The 25,949-nt window shown below is 44.2% G+C and overlaps 1 long non-coding RNA gene across 1 annotated transcript in view; it reads right to left on the bottom strand.

Annotated features, from left to right (window-relative positions):
• LOC121033833 (uncharacterized) overlaps positions 1-21,374 on the bottom strand; it is a 39,434-nt gene extending 18,060 nt beyond the window's left edge. The window contains exons 1-2 of the long non-coding RNA XR_005792142.1: positions 21,209-21,374; positions 19,572-19,745 (exon numbers count right to left, since the gene is read on the bottom strand). This is a non-coding gene — a long non-coding RNA (uncharacterized LOC121033833). The remainder of the gene's footprint in view (positions 1-19,571; positions 19,746-21,208) is intronic.
• Between the last annotated feature and the right edge of the window lie 4,575 nt (positions 21,375-25,949).

The following is a 25,949-nucleotide window of genomic DNA, read 5'->3' as shown; positions in this document are numbered from 1 at the left end:
AAAATGGGTCCTGTTTCCTGCAACGAAACGGACAGGAGCAAGATGCAAGGAAACTTGCATAGTAGAGGAAAATAGCCATTCAAGGACAACTCATTGTGGGATGGAAGAAAAGAAACTCAAGTCAGGGGCACCTGGGTGGCTCAGTCGGTTAAGCGTCTGACTCCTGATTTTAGCTCAGGGAATGATCTCACAGTTCATGAGATCAAGCCCTGCATTGGGCTCTGCGCTGACGGCATGGAGCCCGCTCAGGATTCTCTCTCTCCCTTTCTGCCCCTTCCCCACTCATGCTCTTTCTCGCCCTCTCAAAATAAATTAAAAACATTAAAATAAATCTTAAAGGGGCGCCTGGGTGGCGCAGTCGGTTAAGCGTCCGGCTTCAGCCAGGTCACGATCTCGCGGTCCGTGAGTTCGAGCCCCGCGTCAGGCTCTGGGCTGATGGCTCAGAGCCTGGAGCCTGTTTCCGATTCTGTGTCTCCCTCTCTCTCTGCCCCTCGCCCGTTCATGCTCTGTCTGTCTCTGTCCCAAAAATAAATAAACGTTGAAAAAAAAATTAAAAAAAAAATCTTAAAAAAAAAATTCAAGTCAGAGATCCTCTTGCACTACAGAGGGCATCGATGTGCCTTCCAGTCTCTGAGGGCAGGTCTTTGTTCTCAGTCCTCTCTTACAAATGTCTCAAAAACACGCACTTTTCCCCAATTACAAAAATAATGTATGTTCGTTGTAAAAAAAAAAAAAACTTGGGAAATATGGAAACTTATAAAGAAAGAACTAAAAACCACCTGTAATTACACTAGAGTTATTTCTCGACTCTATAGGGATGAGGTTCAGCTGTGACCCTATAGCCGTAGCTTAAGTAAAGTAGACATATACGTCTTTCTCACAGAAACAAATCAACTAGGGCAAGCAATCCAGAGATGGTATGGTGGCTCCATGACCACCGGGAACCCAAGCTTCTTTTCCCTTGTACTTACACTCGTTAAAATGCATTCCCACTTAATTGTCCAAGAGGACTGCTCTCGCTCACCCTATCATATCTGCATTTCAGGCAGCAGGGAGGAAGAAGTTGAAGAGCCTGCTCTTTAAGGAGACCATATGTGACATTTGGCTCACGTTCCTTTGTTCCCAATCGCCACGCCCATTTGAAGATCAAGGTGTGAAATGTAGTCTGTATTCTGTACAGCTATGTACTCAGCTAAAAATGATGGGAGTGGGGGTTGTTTGAGCCTAAGGAAGGAGGCAAGAAAGGACATGGGAGGACAGTTAGCACTCTCAGTCACATAACCCTAACTATCCCTTCTCCCTCCTACAAGCTCACGGTTTTCCTCTTCCTGACTTCTCAGGTCCCAACATCACCCCCATCCCTGGTGACAATCTTGGTGCTACTGCTGATGTCATTTTTTTGTCACTTTGCCCACTCCCCCTCCCTGGATTATTTTGCTTAGAGTACTTCCCTTAGCATTAGTAACTTTACTTTTAAAATTCTTTCTGGGGCACCTGGGTGGCTCAGGCGATTAAGTGTCATCCAACTCTTGATTTCAGCTCAGGTCATGATCTCACAGTTTGTGAGACTGAGTCTTGTATCCGGCTCTGCACAGTGCAGAGCCTGCTTGGGATTCTCTCTCTCTGTCCCTCCCCTACCCAAGCCCTCTCTCAGTCTCTCAAATTAAATAAATAAGCTTTTAAAAAAACAAAACAAAATAAAATTTTTTTTCTCCATCAGCTTAACCCTGACCATCTGACCCTCCCCCTCTCATCTTTTAGGACTCCTGCAAACGTAATACACAATCTGTGCCTCAGGCCAAACTTCTATAAACCCTCTTGTAAAGTCACCTTGACCCGGTTTCTAGATCCTTTTCCAGGAAGGGCTTCAGACTGTATTGCCCTTCTCTTGACCCATCATTTTATTTTGCCCTCTAAAAGCCCCTCTAAAAGTTCCTGACAACATCTTCCTTGAAACTTCTTTCGACGAACCACAGCCCTTTGACACTTTGCACAAAGCTCCAACCAATGTCCCTTCTGTGCCTTTCCAGGGCTACGCATTATTTTCTGTAGTATAAACTGCATCTCTTCTGATTTGCAGCCAGTATTCTTTCGGAGCCCTTTAGTCTGTGAGTTTTCCCCAACCATCTTTTTCTCTTTGCATTTTTTCTCTCTTTCACATTAAAAACTGCTCAGGGAGTGGGCCCTCTGACCTCAGAAATATACGAAAACAGATACTTTATTCATGCATTCTGTTGATGAAGTTTCTCTCTTGGCTCCCTTTAGCCTGAGCAAGACTCAGCAAACATCTTTCTGCATCTTCTGGGACTGTCACGGCTCTTATCTGCAACACTTTGGTTCTCCAAACTTAAGGCTTTAAGATGCAACTGTAGTCAATCAACTTCCATGCAACTCCCTAGAGAAATGCTCTGGCTGTGCAAGCTCCCGCTGCCTAAACAAGGTGAAGATGCTTTTCCAAGGAAGTTGAGGATTCTACCTCAGTGTAATTCTGTGAGTGCAACAGGGCAAGGAAAGGAGACTCTTCTGGGCCTCCAGCAATTACAATAATCTAGGTTATGTTGCTGGAAACCCTCAACTCTTAGTGGCTTTAAACCAAAGAGGTTGATTTCTTGTTCATGCTACTTACCTCTTGTGGCAGGAGGAGGGGGGCTGGTGGAGAAGCTACCATCGCAAATACTGGTGGTCCCCATTCCGAAGAGGAAAGAAAGCTCTGGAGCATTTTGCATCAGTAATTCAATACTCCAGCCTGGAAGAGACCCTTATCACTTCTACTCATTAGCTGGAACCACATGGCCCTATCCAACCACAAGGAGACCAGGAAGTGCAATCCACCTTGTGCTTGAAAGGGCAGAGAACTGGAAATATTTAGAGAACAGCACTAATCGTATCTACAGAACCTAAGAAAAGTTGAGCCGATTGTGATAACTAACCTTCCTAGGCTACTGTTTGGCCCAGACTAACTTGAGGCCATTGCAATCCGGATTTCTAAACCTTGTGTTTCAGTCAGAGGAAAGAACTTTCAACATTTTGCTCCTAATTACCCTGTATCCCTCTCAAATCGTTCCTACTTCGAGGTAAAATGTTTTGAGAACCCTGGCGCAAAGTCCCAGGACTGTCTCCGCTTCCTCGCTAACATCCTTGGCACTTGGGCTCTCCTTGAGCATCCCCCCGACCCCCACCGCCAACCCCAGCCTCCCCTGCCACCCTGAGAGCTGCTTGCATGCATCACTGTTTCAGTGGATGGCAGCAATACACAAGGGCACCTCGTTGTTGGAAAGGAACTGCCTTCTGCCTGCCAAGGACAAATGCAGACACACAAAGCTGTATCAAGCAAGACTTCACATCAAAGGGAACCCTGCCTGGGCTTGCCAAGAGCAGGGCTGCTTCTGAGCCTCTCCCCTTAGCCTTGTTAGTATTCTTAGGGCCCAAGGGGCCCCTGGTGCTCCTGGCAGGCCCCCTCATTTACCCATCACTCCTCTTCCCTCCGACACCTGAAGCCCAGGCTCTCCCTGAATTTGGCCTCGACCACTTGACAGAGCAGAATGCCAAGTGTTTAACAACGTTGAGCGATTAGGAAAGAAAACTCATGAGAAATATTTACTCTGTGAGCTCCATTTGAGTAGGAGAACAGAATACTTAACTTCTTTGGTGCAACAACACATAGAAAATCAAACAGTTCCTGCCTGAGGCCTTAGGGAAAAGAGCACCAGAAGGAAAGCTTACCTACTGACGAAGCAAGGATGCTTTAGGAGCAGAGGTTGGGAACGCTGGAACCAAGGTTGGAAATGGAGACTGGCCAGTTGTAGGCATTTAGACCTGGTGAGAAGTAGTGAACTAAAGATCCAGACAAACTTTCTACTTTAACATCAACATAAGAATTCGGGTCCTGTTACTTTAAGGAAAAGAAAAGGTCTTTGTTTTAAAAGAAGGATGAGGGAAAAATTGAATAAGGGACTGATAGCGACAGAGAAAGGGATAAAAACTTTTAATTTTAGAAAACAGTTAAGGCCTTCTGTTCTGGGGGCTGAAGAACGCTTTTGGAAAGAGACATTAAGTATCAAAATACAATGGAAGTTTTAAAACACTGTAAAGTCACATATTATGAGAGCTGGAAGGGGAACTTGGAGATGGTCTTTTCCAAATGATTTCTTTGGGTTAAGAAACTCTGAAACTCAGGGATGTCAAGGGGCTTTTTCACAGTCACATAGCTGGTTAGTTGCAAAGCTATAGTCAGAGATCCTGACTCTCAGGCTTGTAAGAGAGAGCAATGCTTGGCATGGCATGTGATCAGAGTACATAGGTCTACAACTACATCAGGTGCAGTATTTCTAACGCAGTGGCTTCAACCCTTTGACTAAGAACTTCCACTGTGGCCAACCCTACCACCCTGTTCCAACAGCTTCCCAGAATAGTAATTATAGCAAAAAAAAAAAAAAAAAAAAAATTAAAAAAAAAAAAAATAATGGATAGAGCCCAGAGAAAATGTCACATTTCTAGAAGTGGGAGGAGGTGGAGATAATACATTTACATCATTTCCAACTTTCAGAGCACTTCATGTGACCGTGGGTCCATGGAAAGAACTCAAGCATTCCACGGTGGGGAAAAAAAGGTTACATCTTTTATTAACCTCCCACTGAAGGAAGCATTTCCTTCATTACAAATGTAGGCAACAAACCACAACAGTATTTGCACTACTTGTCTTTGTCACTCACAGAAGTACTAAGTATTCTCATATTATATTAATTGTGGTGGAGATCTTGAAATATCTTTACCCTCATTACCACTCTGCAATTATGGTAGATCTCCCACTAGATCTTGTTATTTAGTGTTTAATAAGTGAGCACGTATATTACTATGCCACAGATTTTTATAAATATTTTGATAACAAAATTTCAACATCAGATTCCTTTATAATTATGTGTTTTATTTTATTCAGTTAAAGGTATTATTCTGAGAAGGCATCTGTAGATTTCACCTGGCTGTCAAAGGGGTAATTGGCATAAAGATTAGCAACCCCTGACATGTGAGGGCTAAACAAGTGTCAGATTGCTGTTGGATACCCATGACACTTGGTCCCACATCCCTGCTCCATCGCCCTGTGGGCTCAGAGTGACAGGGATGCTCACGTGTCATTCTGGGTTGGAGAACTGCCAGTGCCTCCTGCCACAGCCCGCGTTTGTAATTTCAGGGCACACCAGCCTTTGAAAGCTGGTATGACTACATTACAAAATGTGACAGGAGAGACTCCATTGTTGGCATTATTATTAAAATTAAGGCTGATAGGGATTTTGTGACATTGATTTTAAGAGGGTTGTGTTCACACGTCCCACAGAAGTTGACTTTTCTCAGGGAATTGGCACTCCAAGTTCTACTCAAAAGGAAACTAGTTTTTTCAAAGATGGGTAAGCTGGTTTGGCATGATAAATAAATACCTCAAGAGAATATCAAGGAACCATTTTCCATCTCTCAAATATGCAAAGAATTTTTAAGATGATAATTCTCAGGACTGGCAGAGTGTAACGAGATGGGTATTTTCGTTTTCGTAAATTTCCCACAAGACCAAGAGTTGGCGTAACTTTTCTACATGGTAGTTTAAGCCCTGTGTTTTAAGTATTTTCACCCAGTAATTTCACTTCTAGGAATTTATCCTATGAAAAGAACATAAAGATTTTCTTACATATATTTTTATGAATATCCGTGAGACAGTAAAAAATCGGAAACAGGAATGCCAACAATGGGAGGTTGGTGAAGTAAATTATGCTACATCTACATGACAACTTATGACAACTTAATGTAGCTAACTTAAAAAAAGAAAAACAAAATAGCCGTTCCGGGGCGCCTGGGTGGTTCAGTTGGTTAAGTGGCCGATTCTGATTTAGCTCAGGTCACGATCTCACAGTTCATGCAATCGGGCCCAGCATTGGGCTCTGTGCTGACAGCACAAGAATCCCAAGCAGGCTTGGGATTCTCTCCCTCCCTCGCTCTCTCCGCCCCTCCCCCGTTCTCCCTTTCAAGATAAATAACCAAACATCTTTTAAAAAAAACAAAAATAGCCATTCCAAGAATATGTAACGATATGGAAAAATGTGTAAATATAATGTTCGGCTTAAAATGCAAGGCATAAAACTGCAGGTGTAAGATAATCCTGTTTTTTAGTTGGAAAAACATTCGTCGGATTTCTTTGCAATCTTACTTATGTACATATGCCTGTAGAATATATAGGTGTTTAGAAAAGCTAGCAGGGACTGTGTCTAAGTGTTAGTGTTGGCAGTCTTTGAATAGCGATATTTTAATTATTTTTATTTTCTTTTTATACTTTTTTGTATAATGTAACATTAGCTAAAGCTGTAAGACATTGTTTTTACAAGGACGTTTTGAAGAAGATGAGCGGGTGCCGCACGAGCTGATCTGTGTTTGCAGTGCCTTCTTGTTGCTCCAGACAAAAGTTTGTTTTGCTGGTTGCTACTGAGTGTTATTTTTCTCCTAACCTTTGCTCTCTTTCTCCACCATTGGCTTCCAGATGTCTGATTGAACCAAATTCGGGGCACTCAACTCATGTCATTCTTTCCTCTCGTTTGGACAGAAACTTCAGAAACGACACCCCGGCTGCCAATCTGATAGTCAGCACCCACATGAATGTCAATCAGAAACCTCTTGGCATAATGAAAAATAGTCCAATTGGGAATTTGAAGCTTTTGTAAACACAACAGAGGATTGAGGTTAAAATAGGGTGCGAATCTGGGGAGGCATCTGCCCCTCTGCTCTCTTCACCCTGGACTGCGCCTGCGTAGCCGCACTTTGCGCTTGTCCAGGACCAGGAAGGGAGATGAGAAAACATCTTGCGGAATCACTTCACCTTTCGCTGATATTTGGTTGAAAGGGGTACAGTTTTGACTTCCAGTGATTATTTAGCATGTAGTATATAAATCAGCTGGAAAAAAAAATCTGGAGAGATGAAGACATGTTTTCTCCTGGTTTTACCTTGAAAGTGCGAATTATGAAGGTAGTTTTCCATATGCACACGTTTAAGGTTCTACTATCTTGCGGTGCCACTTAGAATTTTGAAACCACTAGAGCCTATTCCATTCCTTCTCTCTTTCTTAAACTTGGATCGATCTTCTCCTGGGTGAAGTTTAAAATAATAAAAACCGAGAAAACCATTTACTCAATGCCTCCGGTTGCATAGCAATCTAAACAAACAAGCCCCTTTCCTCTGTTGAGAACTTCCAATAAAACAAATCACAAAGGTTGTGTTTTAAAAAGATGATTTCCAAGCCTTTTTTTTTTTAAAGGAAGCTTTAAAAAATAGAGGCCAAAGATTGCAGGCAAAAAAACTCAATTGGCTTTTTAGTGAGTCACTTCACTTCTCATGCTACTGAAGGGATTTGAAAACGTTTTTGATTGTGGTGAGGCCAGAGGGCTGAGCTGGATACAGGGATACCAAGCCGACCGAAGCAGGAAAAACACTAAGAAATAATAGTTACCGTCAAGTCTTCAGTGTCGTCTGTGTGCCAGGCTCTGGGCCATGTCAATGATCTGATCCCGTAACAAACCTTCCATGTGGGGTGTCTTCCACTCGCACCCCTGGGTCACTCCCTACTCTTCTCCATCCTGCTCTCTGCCCAGGAACGATGACCTATACGGACTGAACAGAGGGGCCCTTGCCCAGGGCACTGGCAGGAGAGAGGAGGGAGGAGGGAAGATGGGGTATTGATTTTCCTGGCTCCTTCCCTGCTCGTTACAGCAGGTTGGCTGTGTCCCTCCACCCAGAGCCACAGCTCCTGCCAGGCAGCCTTTCCCTCCCTGAGTCCAGGAATTGGACCTCACCCTCTGGCCCTTCAGAGCTCTCGGTGGGAAGAGCTGCCGGCTGTTGCTAGCTGCAGAGGTTGACTCTACCCCTGACGGCAGAGTCCGGCCCTAGCAAGACCTCTGGGAAGAGTCTCTCTGTTAACACTTTTCAGCCAGCCATTTTGTGTAGGTCATTGGCTTTCCACTTGTCTGCTTTCCCTGCCACCACCCTCAGGGAGACCAGTGATGGTTCCGGTTAAGAGGACTGCACCGGCCTCCTAATTGACTCTTACTTTCCAGCTTAGGAAATATACTCTTGCAGAGCAAACCTTTCAAAGGCACTGCTAAGGCCCTCAATCAACCCCCAGTCCCCGGAGGAAAGTATTCAAATCTGCCATCTTCAGACTTTCCTGAGCTCTTGGCTTTGGTCAACCAGTTCGTGCTCTATTTCTCAGAGAGATGATGCAATTTTCTCCTTCCACATGATTGCTCACACAGTCAATGGGCCTTTTCTACCCTTCCAAAATTACACTCATCCCTCAGGGTCGTCTTCTAACCCCACCTCTTCCAGTCAGACTTCTTTCCCTGATGTTTCATTTGGAAGTGAACTCTCAGCAATGCCTTCCCATGCGATGTGTTGGGAAATTGTTCAGCTATCACTTTGCTATAGATCTTCTGGTGTCTTTGGAAACATTAATTTTAAAATTATTTGTCTTTTCAAAATCATGGGCTTTGGTGCTAAGGCATTTCCGCCTTAACTATAAGTTCTGTCAACATTGGAAACTCGTACAAGTTATTAACCTGGCACAGTCTTCCTCACTCAAAATGAAAGAGTTATAGTAATATCTGCCTTATACTATATTGTGAGGACGTTTATCTATCTATCTATATATATATAGATATATATATTATGTATGTATATATACATATATAAACATATAATCTCTATATATGTATATATTATATATAATATATAATACAATGTATGTGTTATATATGTATATATGTTTATATGTATATATGTATATATATACATATATATATAATTCTTATTACACAGTACGGCAGGTAAATATTTTACTTTTTTCCTTTTTCTTCCAAATAGTGCTCAAAACTAGCTAAAATTCATTGAGTGCGTATTTATTATGTGTCATGTACTATTCAAAGCATTTCATACATTACATGTACAATTATACTCCCTACTTTCCAGATGGAAAAACTGAGGTACCAAGAGGTTAGGAAACTTGTCCAAAGTATACCAAGGGCATAAGATGGGAGCATTGATTCACAACTAGATGGTAAATTTTTTGAAGCAAAGATCTATTTTATACAAATTTCTTTCTCCCTTTCACAAGGTCTAGCGTGATGTCCTACATAAAATATAGTCAGTGTTCAATAAATGTTGATTTCATTCCAAGAGGCAGAGGCAATTAGGCTAGTGTCGCAATAGGCAGGGGGCTAGAAACACACTTGGGCAAAGCAGCAGCTGTCTGCACGAAGTGAGCGGTACCGTGTGCAGCCAGGAAGGGCTAGGATGGGAGATTCTGGCAATTGAGAAAGGCGGCTGCTGCCGGAAGTCAGAGAGCGGCCAGCGAGGGGCTCGGCAAGAAAGAACCTGAGCAGGGAGCTCGGCCACAGTGGGAAGTTGCTCAAATGAAGCCCCGACTCCTCTCTCAGCAGTCCTCCCGGGTCTGAGGAGACAGTAAATCTCACTCCATCCTGTGGTTATGCCACTGGAGCATCTTTAAAAATACTTAGCCCCAAGCTGATGAGCCCTTTCCTGCTGCTTTTCTACCTGAGCCAGCAACCTCAGAGCTTTCTGGGATTTCTGTTAAAAACACCCAGATCCCAGGAATCGTTCCCCACCGACACAATTGTTGCTCACGCCAAGCACGGGACATATGGCCGAGCATCTGGGAGGGGGCAGATTAGCCAGGAGTGCTGGCGAGCGGCACATGCTTTCATTAGGATGGATGTGTCACAGTAAATCATTTTGTAAAATGTTCCCTCCCTTCTCTCTGCATAGCGAAACATAAAGGAAGATGAATTACCCCAAGCACCATAATGCTGTTTGAATATGCCAAGGCTTGTGCCTGAGACACTTACTGACATTTCCTTAAATATCTTTTTAATATCTTGGCCAGGTCAGGCATACCAATGGCATTACAGAGCTTGCAAATCAATGCCCCAGCTGTTTTGGTTTTTTAATAAAACTGAATGTGATCTCTTTAAAATGATTGCCTTCCGCCCCCCTAGCTTTTTTACAGGGCTTTCAGAGAGCGGGACTGTGGGAGCCCTGAAGTCAGGAGTTGGCTCTGAAAGAGTGGTTGTTCCTTTGGCGGGTGGGGGTGGGGGTGGGGGTGGGGTAGGGGGTAGAACTCAACCATTTGCTGGATTGTTGTCGTCATCTTTTCCTAGTCCCCTGCCTCACAGATCCCGATCTACACGATTCCCAAGACCAATTTGCGGTTTGCTCTTTTTAAGAAACGAATTGACCAAAATCTTGCTGAAAAATCTAGAGGTTTCAACTTCTAAAAATTCATCCCATCGGTTTCTGCATCTGGGATCAGCCCAAGTGATTTATTCATAATTTTATTAGAGATCCTTTTCCAGGGAAATTCTTTGTATCAACATAATGGAAATTGAAAGAACCCCCTACCAAGAATCCGACCATATGCATGTGACTTTTGCCCCCTGAAAAAAATGGGATATGTAAAACTGTCATCAACAGTAACCATCTTGGCCACTGGATATCCACAGTCCCCAGTCACAACAGGAATTCCTCATGCAAATAGGGACGTGGTCCTGTCAAATTTGAGGTCCCAGTAGGAGGAAAAATCCAATATAAGTGCCTATAAATCAGAGTTTTATAATATTAGTTGACTGCTACTTATGTGGGTCATAAATGTGACACCACAATAAACAGTCAAGTTTCTTTGAGGATATTTGAGCACTCTTTTATTGGCTTTGAGGAATCACAGCACCTCCATCAGGAAAGCCTCATTTGCTTTTGTGCTTTAATGCTTTTATTTTCTGTAGTTTGTACAAAATGTCTAAGCTTTTTCCCTTCCAATATTTTGCCTGGGCTACATTAGTGCAAGTCTGTGTTTTCCCTGGGCCTGTAGAACCACAAGCCAAATTAAGACAAATGGGGAGCTGGAGCCTCAGCTGGGCCCCCAGAGAGGCCTCCTCCCTCTGCCTTCCCCTGCGCCGACTTCTCACAAACCAGCTTCGAAGCAACTGAAATTTCCCTTTTTGATTTTTTTTTTTTCTGACCACAGGCAAAGTCCTGTCTCCTCAGTTCTCTCAAAGTTATCCGTTCCTGAATTTTACCCTTAACCACAGTGGAGGAAAGGGAATAGCTGAGGTTAGGAAATATGGAAAGAATGTTAGCAATGTACCACTAAAATATACATTAAGAATATTTTCAGCAAGTATAATCCTCCACGTTGAACTTCTAAATCTAGAATTCTCCTGTCATGTGACCATCTTCACATTTATGTGCGCCCCTTTCAGCCTCAATTCAGCCCTTCTTGAATGAACTCTCTGTCAAAGGTAGGACTGATTAAAAATAGACAGATTAAGTTTCCAAGTTTTCCTTCCTATTCAACATTTGGCTGCACCAATTATAAATGTCACAGCGGTTAGGTTAAAATAGTTGTCTTTTGCATGAGCCAGGACGTGAATATCATCAGAGATTTTTAATAGGCAGGAAAACAGAAGTGAAAATACACACAGAGACAGTGCCTTCAATCGAACATTATTTCTGTTAATAGAAATTCAAAGTCATGAGTACTTTTGCTTTAAGATTGTCACAGAATATTACAATTAGAAAGGAACTTAGAGATCTTTTCATTCATTCCCCCATTTTATGTAGGACAAAATTAACAATAGTCACCATGGCCATCGTATATGTATCCCCTCATTTGGTCCTAACCACCCTAGAATGGGTCATCCCCATTTTGCAGAAGGGAAACAAGGCAGAGAGAGGTGAAGTAACTTGCCCAAGGCGAAATGGTAGAGGGAGGATCTCAGGTTCCTAATTCAAACATTAGGTCAGAGAGCCTCCAAGGCCTTGAACCCTTGTGTCCAACAACTGGCCTCTTTGCTCTGCTCTGGGGCACGTGGATGGCTGCTGGCTGCCCGGCTTTGCCGGCTCCTTCTGTGTGACACGTCTCCCCCTCACGCTATTTTCAGGTTGGTCTGGAGTGGCTGTCATGATCCAAGATGAATCTGCCTTGGTCCCAAGGGCCGTAGCCAGCCTCCCCAGACATGCATGCTGGGCTGCATCTGTTGCTAATGGCATTTCCAGATTTCTCCCTCTTCGTGAGCCCCCCGCTTGGCAGCCTTGCATGTCCGTGAATCTAACATGTATAGTCGTGCTCCTCAGCTGTTCCAGTCTTGGCAAGAAAGCAGTGATGTCTGTGGCCAGGTTAACTCTGAGGGCAGATGCATTGTGGAAGAGCTGGCATCTTACAGGGGTTAGGTCTCTGGTCCATCTCTGCAGGGCTGAAGCTACCTTGGGAATGCAACGTGTGTGATACTGATGGCCCCGGACACGCCTAACACTCATACATTCTTTCTGTGTAAGTGAATTTTCCTTAGAGGTGTTTTTCCCTCCCCCCACCCTCCTCTTTTCTTAGTGATATATTATAGTCACTTGAAGGTCACGGTCTTGTTCAACTTTTTTCTCTGTTAGCTAGCAGAGGGCATTCAACTTTGGAAACCAACAAATGGTTGTTACACGCAAAAAAGAACAGCCCGTAGTAAAGCCCTCTTTTCTTATTTGATGTGCGTGGTGGATTTTGGCATTTCTCAGCTACCCATGACAATGCTGTATCCCAACTTCCCTTTTAGGGAATTCTCTCTCTCACACAGCATGAGACTTTAGCAGTCTGTAAGTTCAAGCAGCCACTGTCCACTCTGGAAGCTGAAAGGGGAGGTCCCTGTCTCCTAGGGTAATAACAAATGTGTAAGGAGAGAATTCAGAATAGCATCTAAAACATGGAGTAACTGCTAAATACTTGTCATTCTTCTTCATCTTGATCTTGCTTGCCTTCTCTTTTTGTTCCTATTATTTGATGACTATTCCTCTATGGCAGCCAGCAGTCCGAACTTGGCCACTCAGACTCTTTCCCCTAGTGTATTGAATGTTGTAGGATTGACACAGGACAGGAGGTAGGGTCTTATTTTTTTTTTTAATTGTGAAAGATTAACAACACTCCGGGAAGAGTGCATAAAACCATATGAAAGGTTTACAAATAATTGAAAGCAAGTGTCATGTAGCACCACTGTCAGGATTTTTTGCCTCCTGAAGCCTTCTATGCGCCCCTCACCAATTGAAACCCTCTTCCTTGCTCAGGGATGGCTCCATGGGTGTGGCAACCTGTGCAGCCACACAGGACTTCATGCTCAGAATCGTCCGGGGCTTCGTTTAATGCTCTGCGGTTGCCATCTTGAAACTCTATAATCTTTGAAGAAATGATTCTGCATTTTGCACTGGGCCCTATCCTATTTTTACTTCTAAATAGGCTAATCCTATTTTTACTTCTCGAGGTAACTATTATCCCAACTTTCATGAAAATGATTTTCTTGCTTTGCTTTATAATTTCACCATCTACCTGAGCATCTAGAACTCTTTCATCCCAGTGGCATGCTCTGACATACTGCTCCTTCTGTAAAGGCTTGCCAGTCCCACGATTCCGGTTTCAAAGCCCCCAAAGATAACCTGTTCCCTTTCAGTATTCTCCCAATAATTTTACTTTGCTTAGATTTGCTGGTATTGATTTCTGTTGCTTGCAACCAAAGAAACACAACCGGTACTGTTTGTTACTAAAAGACACTTGATGGAGAAAGTGTATAATAGGTTTTCTTTTCTGTTCCTTTCTGCACACACCCCAAAGTCCTATGAAGGTTCTACAGATTTGAGACTAAAAACCAGCTAACATTCAATCGGACACATTCTTATCTTCTAGCAGAAGAAATTAAAACTTGAAATTGTGAAAGCATTTACTTATATTTAGGAAAATATCATCTTCAGGACAGGGTATGAAGCCCAAAGTACCTGCCAAGGGTACTTTTTTTCTTTTTGGAAATATTACTTCAGGTTGCTAATGGGTTGCCACTTTCTTGGAGACTACCCCCCCCCCCCCAACATGTGGCTGAGATAGGGCTCTAAATCTCTGGCAACATGTGTATCCTATCCCCCTAACCTCAATGATTGGTGCAGGGATAGGCATGTGACCTAAAAGAACCAATAATAATTCTCTCTAGAAGTTTTCTGTTTGAACTATCAGGGAAGTTGATCTCTTATCTTTGGAGATCCTGGAAAGATATAGGTTTAGGATCGCCAAGTTGTGGAGATTAAGGTCAACACATAATAGGCGGTAAGCAGAAGCCATAAGCAGAAGCTGTGAGGTACTCAGGGATCTGGTAGTTGGTTATGGCATAAAAGCAGAGGCAGAGAAATGCCAGCTACCAGACTGCTTTGAGCCTCTTGGGTTACTGTGGGGTCTAGAGGAACATTTAGTGTTCCATGAAGCTCGCCTTTGTCTGTCAAGATGGTTTCCTCTGCTTCCTTACTTCCTGGCATGTCCTCAAGTCAACTTCCAACACCTGTCTCAGCCTCTACCATCAGAACTCGTGGCTGTAATGAAAAACAGTTACAAACCCTGGACTTGGTCATCTCACTTGAGACCCTTAAAAGAACCCTTCTGCAGACTCACAGGGCTTAACCAACCACTGTTCTTACGAACTAGGGAACTTCTCTAGGCTCAGTCCCTGATGAGGGAAAACAGCTCAAAGTCAACAACATCAAAATGGTAACCTAATGAAGGGGAGCTGAGAGAACTGCCTACAACATTGGGATATTGACCTGATGAGTCCTGAGTTCTTTTTTCTTCATCTCCACGCTCTCGACTGTGTTTCAGGCTATTAGAACACTTCATCTGGATTAAGGCTGCTCTCCCTGCTTGCAGTCTGCTTCCCCTCAACTCCATAGAGCAACCGAAGCAGACATTATAAAGTAATATTAAAGCAGCTTCCCATTGCTCTCAGGATATGGCCTGAAATTCTTAGCATGATTTTGATACATTTTTAATCTTGGTCCTTGCTTACTTTTACTTCCCCAGTCTTGCTCCCACTTCCCCACCTCCACCCCATAGCTTACATTCTCTGTTCCAGAGCCTCACCCTCTTCGCTGAACTCACTCTTTTGCCTTTCTCACCTTTTATGCAACTTTCCTCACTTCTTTAAAGGTTTTAGCTTAATGACCCTTCCTCCAGGAGATTTTTCCCTGAGCCCCAAAGACTGGGGCATTGAACGCATCCGTAGAGTTCTTCGTTTTAAATTAGGAGAACCCTTTAACTCGTCTGTCTCTTGTAAGTTCCTTGAGGGTGACTGGCTCATGTTTGGTGCACAAGTGCAGGTATGAGATCAGAAGAAACATGGAACGCTTCTCTCCTGCAGCTGGAGCCCAAGGCTATGGAGAGGGTAAAAGGAGACCAGAGGGCTGTGCTAGCTGCTGGGACAAAATGTGGGCCAGGGGTCCCAACCACTGGTCTAATAAGATTACTAGGAACCATGAATTACTTGGCGAACTACCACCCCAATCAGTTTCATTTAAGGCAATCCGGCAAACCCAACCCATCTTCTTTCCTTGAGTATTTTAACTGGCAGAAACTAACAGCCCTTCCCAGCCAGTCAATACTTCCATGGCGGACAAATTGCCGATCTCATCATTTCTAATAAAAAACAAAGCCAAACAAACCAAAAAAGTAACAAAAATCACAAACTAGGATGCCTGATGAGCTGTACTAAAATCCTGGCTTGGGAGCCCATTAGTTGAAATTGGACTGGTGGCAGCAGGAAGTGGAAATTGTTAAACAGATTCCTTAAATCTGTTAAAATAGGAGGAAAGATAAAGAAAACCAGAACTGTCACCTCTAGCCTGGCCAACATGGGAAGAGTTGATAAGTAGAGGACAGTAGATTTTCATCAGATAGGAATGTTGGTTTGTTTTCTTTCTCCTTTTAAAAGATTCCCTTTCTTTAGGAGATCCTGATAGAAGCAAACAGACACTGGAAGGTAACAGCTTGTTCAGAGAGCACCGAGCTGATAAAAAGATTCTGGGAAAGTCACCTGAATTCTTGGAGCCCCAGTTTCTTTATCTGTAAAATGGGAATAATGATGACAACCGAGCTTTCCTACCTGCTGAGAGATGCCTCAGGAGAGAGTGTTTTAAAACAGCTTTGCAAAAACCAGAGGCCTCTGTAAATGCAAGGTGGCTTTAACCTTACCCATCATGGCCTACAGAAGAAACAAAGGCAAGGAAATGGAGTCAGTATGCATTAGATTTGGGGAAGTGTTTCTGAACAAAAGTGAGAGGATCAAACTTTACGATAGCCATAAGTAGGAGGGAAGCACAGAAATCACATTTGCTTTCAAATTAATTATTTTAAATAAATTCCCTTTATCAATTGTGGTCTATTGCTTTGGGGCATCCCAGACGGTTTTATGCAATGTCATGTTGTATTTAATGCTCTTTTGTTCATCGTTTTTATTATTTTTTAATTAAAAAATTTTTTTAACATTTATTCATTTTTGGGAGAGAGAGAGAGAGAGACAGAGCACGAGTGGGGTAGGACCAGAGAGAGAGAGAGAGACACAGAATCCGAAGCAGGCTCCAGGCTCTGAGCTGTCAGCACAGAGCCTGATGCAGGGCTGGAACCCACGCAATGTGAGATCATAGCCTGAGCTGAAATCAGACAGCCAATCGACTGAGCCACCCAGGAGCCCCGTTTTTGTTCATCAACTTAAATCAGTTGGCAAAATAGTTGTAGGAATGGAGGTTCCCCGCTCTCTTCAGAGAGGGGACACCAAAGGAATGTTCAAGAATGTATTTCTATCTGGGTCTAAAGTAGAGGTGGACATTGGTAGCAGTCAAAACCCGACTCAGGATAACCACATGACACGCACGTAGCTACATCCTCTTACCATAGCAGACATCGGCAATCAACCACAGCACCTTTTCCCTCCTTAAGCCTGGAGATGGCCTCAGAACCCTTCCTAACTCAACGGTAACTCGATCAGGTCAGGGTAAAATCCATTTGTCATGCCTGGTCTAGAGCCGAAGCGTGACTCTTCATAATCAAAGTGTTAAGCAGGTATTAGGTTATGCCTTAATTCCCCGTGGAGGAAATTAAACCAGCAACTTATGAGTTTGTGACTTATTCTTTCATTTTCCGAACACTTATTGGTTGTGCTTAATTCTAGGCGAAGCAAACAAGTTAGCAGAGTCAAAACGAAATGCCTGGGTTGTAATTCCATAGACGTTCCTCTCTCTTCATGCAGCTATCCAGGATATTTGATCCTTCTGATGCCATTAGCTGTTGGCTTCAAACAACTGCGAAGAAGAGGAGGAAACCTGACACTTTAGTTGGATGATGTTTATACAGATGCAGCTTCTTCCTCAGCATATTTGGTTAGGAAGAGCTCAATGAGCTCGAGGCTGAATCTCAGGAATGTGTAAATAAAGTGACATTGACACAGACCTTTAGGAACATTTACAAGCCCCATTCTAACCCCACTTAGAGCAGAGGTTCTTAATCTTTATTGGGCATGGACCACTTTGGCAGTCTGGTGAAGTTAATGGAGAGCCCTCTCAGAGTATGGTCTTTAAATAAAACAGTAAAAGAAAACACATGGGTCATACAGGAATCTGGTTGCACTGAAATCATTATTGGAATATTTTTTAAAATCGGTGATATAATAACATATGTGCGTTTTAGAAAATTTTCTTAATGTTTATTTTTTGAGAGACAGCAAGAGCGAGCACGAACAGGGTAGGGGCAGAGCGAGAGGGAGACAGAATCCCAAGCAGGCTCTGTGCCATCAGCACAGAGCCCAATGCAGGGCTCGAACCCACAAATCAGGAGATCATGACCTGAGCTGAAATCAAGAGTTGGACACTTAACCGACTGAGCCACCCAGGTGCCCCATTTGTGCTTTATTAAGCAGTCAACAAGACCTAACTGCAGGTTGAATAACTACCATAATTCTGGACTAGAGAAGAGAGCAAATATTCTGAGAGGTTTGGGACAATTGTCATGTTCTATAAAATTATCTGTAATTTCTTTAATTTTTTTTAATGTTTTTTTTTGAGACAGAGAGAGAGCATGAATGGGGGAGGGTCAGAGAGAGGGGGAGACACAGAATGTGAAGCAGGCTCCAGGCTCTGAGCTGTCAGCAGAGCCTGACGCGGCTCGAACTCACGGACCATGAGATCATGACCTGAGCCGAAGTCGGAAGCTCAACCGACTGAGCCAGCCAGGCGCCCTAAAATTATCTGTAATTTCTATTGGTGGCTAAGTCACAGGTACCGACCGCTAACACTGCTGTGGTTTGTGAGCACATACAAAAAGAGTTACAAAGTTTCAGAAAGAGGTTAGTAAAAATGAAGACGGATTTTTGTGCCCCGCATCCAACTAATTGAAGAGCCCTCTGAATTACGTCCTCGGATCCCAGTTACAAACCTCCGACTTCAACAACTTTGGACTTAGGGATCTCCAGGCTTAGGAGGGGCAACATTCTTACCCCTAGTGCTTCATTTAGAGAACACTTTATGCAAAAGAAAACAGTTCTACACAGATTGCTTTGCTCTGGTGTGTGACTGCCAGGCTCTCTGCCGCCAGTAGAGAATCTCTTCTACTTTCAGAGTGTTTCCCTCGAGGGTCACACACAGCTTAAACACATTCTCTGGCATAGAAACTGTGTGGATGTGCGGAAGTGGGGGCTTAAGCAGGTTAAGTGACCTGACCTACAGAACTAAACAATGGCAAAGCCATCATACCCTGCAGCCTCCTGTTTCTAGAGTCAGGAGGAAGTTCTGTTACTGACGGCCATTTTCTATCCCTGGCAAATTGAGGGTTAAGAAGGCCAGAGGCTCTTTCTAGATCTGACTTGAACCAGAGGTCCAGGAAAAGAATCTCGCAGATAATCAGGGACTCCTCACAGTCTGGTTGGGTTTATTTGACACAGCACCTACCCTTGAAATTTTCTACAGGCTTCTGCAGGGAGATTTCAAAGAGGTAAATGACCCCCTACACCCACCAGGTGTTGGTGGAAGTACTCTAACAGTATATTATTGAAGCATTGTCAGTGGTAGATACTTCTGTTTTGTGGTTGGTTTTATACTAGGTCAAATGAAATCATGGGGTATATGGGTAGGGGTGGGAACTGGGTAAGAGGAGACATTAAAAAAAATTTTTTTTTTTAATGTTTATTTTTGAGAGAGAGAGGGACAGAATGTGAGAAGGGGAGTGGCAGAGAGAAAAGAGGGAGAGACACAGAACCCGAAGCAGGCTCCAGGCTCTGAGCTGACAGCACAGAGCCCAAAGCGGGGCTCAAACCCACGAATCATGAGATCGTGACCTTAGCCAAAGTCAGATGCTTAACAAACTGAGCCACCCAGGTGCTTTTTTTTTTCTTCTTTTTAAGAGGAGACATTTAAGAAAATATTATCCTTGGGTCCAGTAGCCTCTGACACATAATTTACATTCATGTTAGAATTTAGGTTATATTTTTTAGGTCAGCATTAAAGTTGATTAATGATTTATTTTCATTGCAATTTCACTTTTTTATTTACTCATAGGTAATCACAAAAAGTCTCCCTAGAGTGACTTAATACTAGGAAAATAACTCCTGAGAGTAAATCAAATAAACCCTCTCCCTTCAGCAATAAGGATGCCTGCAAACAAGTCCAGTACTCCTAGGACACTGCTTACTCAGATTCTTGGTGTTGGCATTATTCATGATGGCACTTGCCGAGGTGAGCTTCTGGGGCATCTCAGTTTCTCCTGGATTTAGGTGATGTTGGGGAGTGATGGGAAGGAGTAAAGACCACTCTCTGGGACTTCTTGGAAGAACTTGGGCTTTTGATTCAGTTGCTTTTTCTCCCACTGGAAAGAAAAAGTTACCCAATACATGCTCATGTAAAAATATAAATAATACAGAAGTGAATTAAATAAAAAGTTAAAGTCCTTTTTCTTTTGCCATCTTCCAACCCCACTCCCCTCCCCAGAAGTCGAGTATATTTCTAGAACCTTTTTCTATATATAGGTAAGTACACAGAAAACACATAAATGTAAATAAAACACATATCTCTTTACATAAATGGGAACCTGTCAGAATTATGCATATTTTTATGTTCCTTTTTTATTAACAGTGTTTCTTAGATCTCTGTGTTTGCACACAGAGAGCTATCTTATTCTTTTAGATTTTTTTTTTTAATTTTTTTTCCAACGTTTTTTATTTATTTTTGGGACAGAGAGAGACAGAGCATGAACGAGGGAGGGGCAGAGAGAGAGGGAGACACAGAATCGGAAACAGGCTCCAGGCTCTGAGCCATCAGCCCAGAGCCTGACGCGGGGCTCGAACTCCCGGACCGCGAGATCGTGACCTGGCTGAAGTCGGACGCTTAACGGACTGCGCCACCCAGGCGCCCCTTCTTTTAGATTTTTTAACGTTTGTATTCATTTTTGAGAGAGAGAGAGAGAGAAAGACAGAGCGTGAATGGGGGAGGGGCAGAGAGAGAGGGAGACACAGAATCTGAAGCAGGCTCCAGGCTCTGAGCTGTCAGCACAGAGCCCAACACAGGGCTCGAATCCATGAACCATGAGGTCATGACGTGAGTCAAAGTCAGACACTTAAGTGACTGAGTCACCCAGGCGCCCTTAGATCTTATTCTTTTTAATGACTACATGCGGTCCATAAGGTAGCTGGGTATACCGTATTTGTGTAACTAGTTTTCCATGCATGGACATTCATGTTGTTTGCAGGTTGCATTTTTGTTGGTTTAGTTGCTATTTAGAAACTGTATTCCAATATTATTCTACCTCTTTTAAGCTGCTAAAAACCCTCCTTCGGTGTGCTCTTGCCCTCTGCAGGAATCAGGGCTGAGTGAGATGAATAGAGAAGTCAGAGGATGCAATCAATCCCTTTTCTTCCCGCTCGCTGATCGCTTCCTTTCCCCTTTCCATCTCCCACCTGAGTTCGGTCCAATGCACAAAAGGAGAGCTCCCCCTGCTGGGAATGCCCTTCGCTGCCTCCCTCTCACCTGGGTAACTCCTTTCATCCTGCAAGCCCGGCCTCGAATTTCATCTTCCAAGGCCAGGCCCCACCGCTCTGGTAAGTGGGCCCCTCCTCCCCGCTCTCTTGGCTCCGGCTCCATCCCAGATCATTTTAAAATCGCCTGCCTGTACACCCAGCCCCTGAGGGGAGGGAAGGAACTCACTGTGGTCACCGTGTGTCTTCAGCTTCTAGTAGCATGATGAGCATGTTGCCCAGAGACAGTACAGGTGACCTGAACTGCAGGGCCTCCAGGTGAGCAGCTCCTGACATAATGTACGCTTGGTCTAGTTACCTTTAAATGTGTGTTGAAGCCGACATTAGATTACGAATCATCTGGATAGCATCTGAGATGGAACCAGGTGTCCAGACGAAGAATAACATTGCAAAAAGGTTATGATAACACACACGGTTGCCAGCATCGGTCAGTCCCCTCTGTGGCCTTCCTCACTCTCATGACATCCATGGGGATCATTCTGATCTCGGCAATAGGCTCCAACAGACTCAAGAAGAGCAGTACCTGTTCTGCAGGTTCTATTTTAAATTTTTATTAGCATTTTCACCCATGCCCTGCCTGCTATCTCTCAGGCACGTTGCTCCCACACAACCGGTTCAGTTATTCCCTTCCCAGCAGCAGCCCTGCCCATCCTCACGCCTCTGTCAGGGCTGCTGGGATGTGAAGGGCTTCCCGCTCCCAACTCTGTGACACAGAGACGGCCGGCAGGCAAACGGCTGGGGCCCGAAGGGGACTGCATTTCTGTAGCCTGCTTGACCTGGGAAAGCAGAGCAGGAGAGGAGGGAAGGCAGAGAGCACAGAAGGGCTGGAGAGAGAGGCAACCTGAAGCAGCTGGTGGGTCAGACCCCAGAGTTGAGGCTGACATTTTGAATCCTGAAACTCCAGACTATAAGGTATCCTGGGGATCAGCTGGTAAGTATTGGAGCCAACGCACAGCTTGGGTGCGGGCAGGGAGGACACTGTCCTACGTAAAGCACAACGCATTCCAACTCCACCCCTTCCACCAGACTGTTGCTTCCTAATTCAACCTGCGTAGAAATTCTGGGGTGACTTGGGAGTAGGCCACAATTTCCCACTCTGGCTTACACAGCTGGCCAGGAGGAAACTCTTATCTATACAGTGGCCCCAACAGTGAGGGAGGAGGGAGAGGAGGGTGGAGGAGGAGGAGGAAGAGAGGAGACGGTGGAAGAAATGGTGTGGACTGGGGCTTCCTCCTAGCCTTCATTCTGCAGACTCGAACTGACACCTAGAAAGGTGAACACCCGCCCAAGTCACTCGGATGCTAAACCCGTGATAAACCTCCACACTGGTCTCTGCTCTTTTCCGTGTCCCACATTTCTGAGAAGGTAGAACAGGCATCAGCCACACTTCTGGGATAATCTAGGTCTCGGGGAGGGGTGTAGTATGGCTAAAATGCCTCTTCCGCCAGCCTTGCAATTCCTCATATACAGAGTTTTGCAATTCCTCATATATAGAGTCTCATATATCAGAGAGTTTTACTCTCTGATCTCACGTTTGGTTCTTTTACAAATGCAGACACCCTGGGGAGAAGCAACACAATCTCATCAGGAATCATTTCATTAAATCTTTTCTGTACAGGGGCACCTGGGTGGCTCAGTCGGTTAAGTGTCCAACTTCGGCTCAAGTCACGATCCTGCGGTCTGCAGGTTTGAGCTCTGCATTGAACTCTGTGCTGACAGCTCAGAGCCTGGAGCCTGCTTCGGATTCTGTCTCCCTCTCTCCCTCTGTACCTCCCCTGCTCTCTGTAAAAAATAAAGAAATATTAAAAAATTATAAATAAATCTTTTCTGTAAAGCAGATTTGAGCAAAGCTAAGGTGTAGACTAATAAAGGCCTGGGGAAGCTGTGTGTGTGTGTGTGTGTGTGTGTGTGTGTGTGTTAAGGTTTCCAACACTCTGAGGGAATACAGATGCCCAAAGGAAAGAGAGGTTTCAAGGTTTACTTCTTGCCTAGAGAGTATCTGACTCTTCCCCGGAGACAGTGTGTGCATGGTCACTCTGGCCACAAAGTGCAATATGGAGTCACCATAGTTCACATCCTGGGCTAGCTCTCCTATGACTAGAACCTCCCACTGACCCACATACTTCTTGGCAGTGCACAGGAAGGTGAGTCTATGCTGATCAGCTGATTCGTTCTTTAAAGTGGAAGACAGCCAGGGAGATGTGTCAGCCACTGTCTTTGGCAGCAGAAGGTGGGAGAGCCTCCCTTTCGAGCAAGGTGCATCCTGGGCCAAGAGCTCGTTTCGGGCTCCTGAAGTCATGTGCTTGTTCCCATGAAGTAAGGAGCCCCCTTTCCTTCCTCATAGGTGGACTTACAAGGTCATTGCTTTGCTCCAAAGGGGTCTCTCTAAACCCTGGCAAGTGCTCACATTCTGGTGGCTCTACCTTTAATGGTTATTTTAGGTTGCTTCTAAGCTTTGTCAAGTCTCCACACATCTCCTAAGAGAAGTCCAGAATGGAAAATAAACATGGTACTATGATAGCTGAGCATGTCGGGAAGACTGTTTAGAGTCTGGCCCCCTCATTTTCTTCGTGTCCCTTGTGAGGATGAATAAAAGAAAGTAATGTATCCAAAGCTCTCTGAGCTCCTTGGGGAGAGGGATTACGAATGCCCAGATTCCGTGGTTATACAGGGCATTTAATAATACACTAACAGCTAGACTTTCCCCTCCTTGGCAGAATTTGATTACATGAATCTCCCAAAGGTCTCCTCTGAAATAGAATTTTCTAAAAGTCAACAAAAGTGGAAAACATTACAGTCTTCCAATAATGACTGACCCCAGGCGAGGTTCTGCTAAATCTGGGGGAGGGGCTGCATTTCCTATGGGACTCACAGAATTCTTCCTCTCTGGAAAGTCTCAAAGACTGGAGCGGTAATGGGAAACACAAGAGCGAGTTTGACTACTGAGACTTAATAAGGCCTGACATTTCTATGCCTAATCCTCATATATATTCCATTATGGTGATTTTCAAGACAGACACTAAAATGAGTCCCTCTTATGTACATGGCAGGGGGCGGAGGGGTGGTGCAAGGCAAGGGGTGAGGGAGGAGAAACTATAATCATAAAAATAAGAAAAATCACAATTAATCCCAACCAAATTTCTGGAGAGACCAGCACTGACTTCTATTTCTCAAAACACTGCCCCTTTAACTTATCTGCCAGGTTTCAGTGAAATCCTAAACTATGTTCTCATATACTTAAAATACGAAATCCAATGTAAAACCAAATGTTTTAGAAGTAGAGACGCAAAATGACATTGTGGAAAGCTGGGAGAAAGAAGGTTTGGTAAGTCGACTCTTTAAAATATCCGAGCCTGCCTGGGCCTGGACAAGGGAGGAATTTGGACCCCAGCTGCCCAGCTTCTCCCTGTGGCTGCTCAGACATCCTTTGGTGGCTCTGGTGGCAAAACAAACAAAACAAAAACAAACAAACAAACAAAAAACCCCAAAACACGAAACAAAACAAAAAACAAAAAACAAAACAAAAACCAACATATAACTTGCTGCACAAAAACTGAGCTGCTCCCAATTGTAACCGTTAGAACGTGCAGAAAATCGCGACTATATTCACGCTGGCCCCATCAATGGAAGATTACAGGTCTCATGTAAAGCTGCAGTACCGTCCACCCTCAAACAGGAGTAATTTTGTGCTATTTTTGGATGGTGTGGTTCTTTAAAACAAAGTGATAAATTAAAGTGGCCTCAGTAATGCAGCAAAAATGTTCAGCTGTTTTAAGGCAAATGGAAAATGTGGTCTTCGTGTACAAAGGAGGAGTCAGCAGATGGAAAGGTTTGGAGTCGGTTCTCAACTGAGTTCAAAAGAATTTCAGCCAGTCAGTCTGGTATTGAACTTTGGAAACTATGCTGTGCCCCAAATTGTGCCTGGGCACGAGGAGTTATTAAGGAGAATTATTTTTTCCTTCTGGAATTTCCAATTAATAGAGAATTCCTTGAGGGCAGGCACAATGCCTGTTTTTTCATGATAGGACCCTGACTTGCCTAGCCATGTTAATGGTCCACCTTCTCCGGCTCTCCCAGACCACTCAAATGGCTCAGTTTCGGTCACTGGCAGCATCCGTCACCTCTTCCAATGTTCTCCAAATCCAGGCCCTGCTTCTCCGCATTTCTCTTAGCTAAACCCTACATCCCACGCATCCTTCAAGGTCCAAAGTAAACCCTCGGTTGTTTCTTAAAGTTTTCAGCCTGTGCTGGCCCCTCCTTTTTTCCTCTCCTATTGCACTTAGGGTTGGATCCCGGGGAGGAGTTTGGCTGAGCAGCAGGGAGAAGGAGAACATCCAGAAATAGCAAGGGCAAAGGCAGAATGGGTACAGCCCAGTGATGCTGAGGACGGGGGAGAAGGGGAGAGAATGAGGGGAGCAGGAAGGCGGTCTTAGAAGATGAATACAAGTTAAAGTCTAAGTCACTCCGTGCCTGAGTGGGTCATTTGGGGGCAAAGGAGGTCATGTGCTGGAAAGCTGGGTTCCTCTACTTGCAGAGACCTCCCTTTGGTGAGTGCCCATAGTATCCGTAAGTCAAATAAGTGAATTTATGCTAAACCCATCAAACCTAAAGCAAAGTGGTGCATTGGCATGAGGAGGGGACAAAGTAAAGGGAGTTTCAGGAAGTCTTTCTGAATTAGGGTCTCCCCCACAATCCCCTCCGCAACACCAAGTTCTTTTGTTGCTGTTGTGCTGTATCAGTTGGAGCCTGGAGAGGTACATGTATGCATGGGTGTCTGGCTCCCTCCCTAGGCTGTATGCTCCCTGGACAGGGATGTGGTTATTTCACTCACTGTCGTATCCCCAGGGCCAAGCCCAACACCTCAATACATATGTGTCAGATAAATGAAGGAGTTCACCCTCGATGAGCTGGTAGCATTTAAAGAGCACTTTACAAAGAGTGTTCTGGCAATGGTGTGCTGGGGAGAGGGGGAGAGGGGGAAAGAAGGTGAGCCAAGAGAACGGAAGGACTAGGCTGGGCACAGGGGATACGACAGTGAA

Source organism: Herpailurus yagouaroundi, unplaced genomic scaffold (genome assembly GCF_014898765.1).
Source record: "Herpailurus yagouaroundi ecotype Mexico unplaced genomic scaffold, PumYag 159, whole genome shotgun sequence".
NCBI lineage: Eukaryota > Metazoa > Chordata > Mammalia > Carnivora > Felidae > Herpailurus > Herpailurus yagouaroundi.
The sequence above is the reverse complement of the archived record's forward strand: the minus strand, read 5'-3'. Positions and strand labels throughout refer to the sequence as shown.